Here is a 6,714-nt window from a genome sequence, read left to right as displayed (position 1 = left end):
CCTCGACAGTCGAACTGCAGCAGCACGCAACATTACTGGAAGACAGCAACGGTGCATGCGACGGCATCGTCGACTTATACCGTCGTATTTGACGCCGCAAAAGTTGTGTTGAATTTTGGAGCCTTGACTCTTGGAGATGCTATAAATACTAGATGCTAGGGTTTAGTGAGGCATCCATACACTTCTACTTTTCCTCTTAGCCTTCATCTTAGACTTCTTCTCCATTGCTACCTACGATTTTTGACTTTTATTTTTGGAGAGTTAGATCTGGGATCTACATTGTGCAGATCCAGCTCTCACCATTGAGATTGAGAAGGAAGTTGTTCTAGATTTTGAGCATTGTAATTTTAGCACACATTTGGGAACCCAGCATTATTTAGTGGATCCACTCACTCTCCTTGTATTGAAGACTCAAGGAACTATTCTTCTTGTTGTTGTAAGTTGAGCTTGATTTATTTATGACTAATACAATGGTATCTTGTGTCTCTTTTGTGGAAATGAGTGGCTAAGCTTCCATAACTGGAGTTATGAGAGCCTTGATGTGATTAACTAGTTTTGAGTTGTGAATTTACTTTGCGTTCCATGAATACTTGATGTTGTATAAATCTTTCTTCGTTTTTAACGACTTTTCGTGGTTGCAAACTAGATGAAGTCAGCATTATAACACCACGTGTGGAGTTCCTTCAGTGAAACAATTACTTGTCGAGAGGAATGTCACCACGTGTTGTTGAGTTACTTCAATGAAGCAGTCACTTGTCCGAGAGGAAGGTGATTGTCGAGCAATGTAACAGCTTCCCTTGTTTGTAACTAGAAGAATCAGCACTATAACAGCACATGTCCGAGGGGAAAGTGTTGTTGGGTTACTTCGATGAAGCAATCACTTGTCCGAGAGGAAGGTGATTGTCGAGCAATGTAATGATTTTTCTTGTTCGCGACTTGAAAGGTAAACCTTTGTGTGCACACTAGACGGGTCAGCACTAGAACATCACTTGTCCGAAAGGAAGGTATCGTTAGGTAACTTCGATGAACCAATCACTTGTGAGAGAGGAAGGTGATTGTGGAGAATTGTAACGACCTATCTTGAGTGTGACAGGGTAAGCCCACAAACAACACTTGTCCGGGAGGAAAGTACATGTTGAGAACAGAAAAGTTCCCGTGGACTCTTAAAGACGTTACTCCTTTAAGTTTAAGGGCGAATACCTCCAGCGGATTTGCTTACATGAGAACATTACTTTCCCAGGGAGAAAGTGGATGGCGAGAAAGAAAGAGTAGAGAGAACTGAACAAATGAATAAATCCATGTGACATCATATTAGAAAACATAATTCTACTACATTATTGAAACTCTCCTTGACAGTTTTCACTCCTCCAAATGTATCTATAATAGCTTGAAGGATGGGAAAAAAGATCTCAATAGGAGACACCAGCTAATTAAGTTTTAACACTTCACTACCATAGAACCTACATTTGCTAGGAATTTTGATCTCGTCAAATACTTATTTACAAAAAGTAGGGAATAAGTTGGCATGTAGACATTTCAGGCAAGGAAAAGTTGGCATGTAGACAACTTGTCGAGGGTGACCAATCACCATCTGATGTCCATACTGAAACCAAAGGGAGAAATTTTAAGCATTATGCAATCCATATATAACAGGCAGAATGAATAGTGCATCGACCAAATCTCTCCAACATTACAGGCAAAACAACAAGCACGTACAAAGAGAAATAACCAAGATAATGACGAACTTGAGGTCCATTTGGATGAAAATAAGGATGTGGTGCAGGGGTACCTTGTGGATTAAATACAAGGTATGTCCAGCAAACGACGGACCAAACTGCAAAATGTATATGAGCAACAATTAACAACAGAACTCCACCACCCCCAAGGAAAAGTGGCTACTATTCTCCTCACTTTATGCTACTTTACTTCTTCTCTTTTGTCTTGATGGTTGGAGTTTAATAGCGTAGAGGAAGATTCAAGATTTGAAAAGAGATTCGATTTTAAAACTTATAATACCTTTGAAATTATAAGTTCAGCATGTAATTAGAAGATAGGCGATTTATCTTCATCTCAACATCCAAGGATGATGCTTTACAGCTAAATATTTCCATGACTTCATAAAAGACTTCAATTTTGCAATAGAAACTCAAGAAAATTAGGACAAATCGTAGAAGAATACACTAACCTTAAAATCTCCAAATTGAAGCAATTGAAGTACAAATTTGAGAGAAATTGAAGTGCAAATTCAATCTTACTTTTCAACACAAATTGAGAGCTGAAATTCGATCCGTCTTTCCAACACTAAGAGAAATTGTAGTGCAAAATGTCCTAATCGCAAATCAAACTGCAAATTCGGTCTGAAATTGAAGTGAAAATCGTACCAAAACGCAATCTACAATCTGACGGATACCGACAAGTATTATTCCGACAACTATCGAGCTGCCACAGTTTTAAATCACATTGAGCAGCCACCTGTAATCGATTTTTGGGTTGTACCAGAAGAAGAGAGCTTCTAGGGTTTCAAATCACAAGAAGTAGAGAGGCTGTTTCTGATAACCCCCGGCTCCACATAAAGAATAGTACACAAGGTCGTAGTGAAACATGAAGTAAGATGGATGACATAACATAAATAAGGAATAAGAAGTAACAAAATAGATAACAGAGAAATACGAAATAAGAGAAATACAAGTAATTCAAAATAGAAAATAAAAGATAGAACACTCACCTTGTAGTAACATACAGTCACAGATCAAAGACACCACCACACACAAACCCTCCTGATTAGAGGCTCCTACTAATGGACACAGTCCTATGCTTACTAACCCGGCTACACAAGAGCACTCCTAACATCTTGCTACAACCCACACACTCACATTAGCCTTCAACCCTTATCCGCGACCTCCACACCTTCCTATCTAGGGTCATGTCCTCAGTAAGCTGAAGATGCTCCATGTCATGTCCAATCACCTCCCTCCAGTATTTCTTCGGCCTACCTCTACTCCTTCTAAAGCCATCCAAAGCTAGCCTCTTACACCTACGAACTGGGGCATCCGTGCCCCTCCTCATCACATGCCCAAACCATCTCAGCCCCTCTTCTCGCAACTCCCATCCCATCTTCTCCCTGATAGTCTCATTCCTAATTCTATCCCCTCTAGTAAGTCCACACATCCAACGCAACATTCTCACTTCCGCCACCTTCAATCGTTGAATGTGGGAGTTCTTGACTAGCCAACACTCCGCTCCATACAGCATGACCAGACGGACTATCACTCTGTAGAATTTACCTTTAAGCTTAAGGGGCACCTTTTTATCACACAACACTCCCGAGGCGAGCCTCCACTTCATCCAACCTGCTCTAATACCTTTAGAAACATCCTCATCAATCTCGTCATTTCCCTAAATCATAGACCCAAGATACTTAAAACTATCCCTCTTACAAACATCCTGGGAATCCAACCTCACTACTTCGTCCACTACTTCGTCCTACTTAGCCAACCTATACAACCTTTTTTCTCCTTCTTTGTCCTCTAACCCCGCATACAAGCTCTCAAACATTGCTATCTTAGCAGCCGTAACTGCTAATTTAGCCTCCTTCCTTGCTACTTTGTAAACCTCCCTATTCACCCGCTTCTACTCTTCATCTTTACTCTCAATCAATTTAACATACGCCCCTTTCTTAATCCCCACTTTCTTCTTAACTTCTTCATTCCACCACCAATCCCCCTTATGCCGACCTACCTGACCCCTCAAAACACCCAACACATCTTTAGCCGTCTCTGTGATACAGCTGGCAGCCTTATCCCATATACCATCCACGTCCCCCTACACTCCCACACCCCCATTCCGCCACCTTCTCCCCTATCTCCCCCACACTAACTGGCATCAAGCCACCCCACCTAATCCTAGGTCGACCCTATTCGGCCCTACGCATCTTGGTCCTCTTGATAGAAGTCCATCACCAAAAGCCTGTGCTGGGTTGAAAGGTGCTCACTCAGAATGACTTTACAATCTTTACACAAAACCTTATCCCCTTTCCTAAGGGGCAAAAGTCAATTTGAGTCTTGGCTAACGCGCTTCGGATGGTAATCAGGTGATCCTCCTTCTTTGGAAAGCTCGAATTCACTACCACCAGCAGAAAGACCCTCGCAAAATCCAACAGAGCAACCCCATCACCATTTCTATCACCGAAACCAAAACCTCCATGCACATCGTCATAACCTCCCAGTAGAACCCCAATATGCCTATTGAAGTCCCCCGCTATGACAATCTTCTCCGAGCTAGGCACGCTTCTCACACCTGAGGCGCAACCTTGTATATAGAAATTGCTATGTTATTGCTTTTCTTTTTTATCTCCTTCAAAGATTTTATTCTTGAACAATATTTTCTCCTCAAGTTTTTCATATAATATCTCATAACTTATGTTTTATAACTCTGTTTTTAGATATTTAAATTTTTTTTTGGCCGAGTCCATACCTAGATCCATATTCCCGAATCTTCAAATTGAGACCGTGAAGGATCCGACCTCTAGATCCGTACCCGTATCGAACACCCACACCTGAGTCCGTGACAATTGTTGCCAAAAATTTCATTGCTATAGGGGCAATTTCTAGTAGTATAATTTCCTTTAGTTACAATCACACGGATAAGATAGTAATAAAGAAGACACAACTCTTTTCCTGAGGTGAGATGGGCGAGAGGTGAATGACTGATATATTTGAGACTAATTAGACAAATCATGGGCTGACATGTTTTAAGTTCTGCAGTAAATCAGGCTCATCTGATATCACCAGCAATACATCATGGAGAAAAGCTTAGGACAAAAACTTAATACTAAAATATGAGTAGAGACACAACTGCATATTGCATTTTGAAATCTTAAGCACATCAAAGTAGCACGGGGTAGCAGTTCTCTTACAATAGAATCATTAAGAAAGTTCAAATTTGAAAAAGTTTTATCACCAAGAAATTTCGTGTGAATTAGCTAAAACCCCAATTGTGCTAATCAATTCAAAACTCGGGAAGTATGGATCATTTCCTCATTATATATCAGACTATAGTTAGTGGCAAATTTGCACGTGTAACGTGTGTCTAACCCACAATCAATTCATCCCTTTATCCTTGTCACTGAACCAAAGCCATAGGGCATATCCTAATTAAATTTTACAATTCTAATACTAAGAGATGGAACAAATTCAACAACTATTTATCCATGACAAGTTTCCCAATAAAATATCCAAGTCATTTTTTTTCAAGTTTCCACTACAACTTAGCAACACAACAATGATATCTCACAACACTTTAGTCCTTAAAAGTGTGGAAAGTAGGAGAAATAATATTGAAGGACTACTGTCTCATTATATGATATTCACCTATAACTAAAAAGCCAATGCCCGAAAATATCAAAACTGTTAGATAATTGACATATTAATAAACAACACAAACTTTGGCCCTTAATAGAAAACTAAAAATAGCTATGTTACCTGAAGAAGCCTCCATGAATGAGAAGGCGCAATGGGGTCATGTACATATTTCAGATCCAGTAATACGTCAAGTTCACCTCAAAATAAAGTGAACCTGCTTTTCTTAAGCATTCAAAAATCTGCATACCACACAATATAATTAACAAAAAAAATATAATAAATGTATCAAGTACAACATAAATCTTTAAACCTAAAACTCATTGTATTACTCTAGAGCTGCACGTGAGAATCAATATCATATAAAAAGGCTCAACACTATCACTCAGAACTCCTTAACTTAGCTATCAAGAACATCATATACTATACGACTTGTCTCCTTCCACTTAGCAACTCAAGAATACCGCTAACCACACACATGCAATAATCCTCAAAAATAATGCAGCCCTATTGCACTTTGGGATACTTCTACATCATCCATACAACCTCATACTTGATTATGAATCAAATAAACTTAAACTCCTGCATACGTTGTTCAAGTCTGCTAGATTGCTTCCATACAACTAGCTGCACTAACCAAGAAATCTTTATATCTATCTTGATGACCATCCACTGTTTAAACTTAATGTCTAGTGCTAATCATGATTTACGACCCACCTTCCTTACAATTCTCACTTGGAAGCTATAAAATAAGACATCAAGAAACACTAGCCCACTAGAATCTCATAACAACAATAATCGATCATAATCATATGGCCTATCTTCTTTACGACCCATTAACACATCCTCCTTTTACACATCATTACTATTCACCTATCTATAATCCTAAACTTCTTTCATAGCTCTATAAGTTCCAACTAAACTCCTTCTTGCAATCTCAAGGAAGCCTAAATTAACAACACTCATCCACCAAGTACTTTCATCAATAACCTATACCTTTCTAGCACAACAAACACCATCAACAACTCTTTTTACACTTCACGTAAACAACAATTTACCTTAACCAATAACTCCTTCTCTACCTTCTACTATCCAACACACAAGGACATATCACTTCATTACTAACTCAATCATGTGCAAAAATTTAACTATATATACGTACACTAAAATGACCTTACCACCCTTCTTGTCACTACACTTCTAAACCCACACTTCCAACTATAAGAAGGTTCAATCTACTTATGAATCATAACACTTTAGGTTACAATATCTCATGAGTACAAACTCTGTTCAGCAATTTTCATTCACACACTGTCTGCTCTAATTAGTACTATTCGTATTGAAAGTCTAATGAGGA

Source organism: Capsicum annuum, chromosome 2 (assembly GCF_002878395.1).
Source record: "Capsicum annuum cultivar UCD-10X-F1 chromosome 2, UCD10Xv1.1, whole genome shotgun sequence".
NCBI lineage: Eukaryota > Viridiplantae > Streptophyta > Magnoliopsida > Solanales > Solanaceae > Capsicum > Capsicum annuum.
This window is presented reverse-complemented; position numbering follows the sequence as displayed.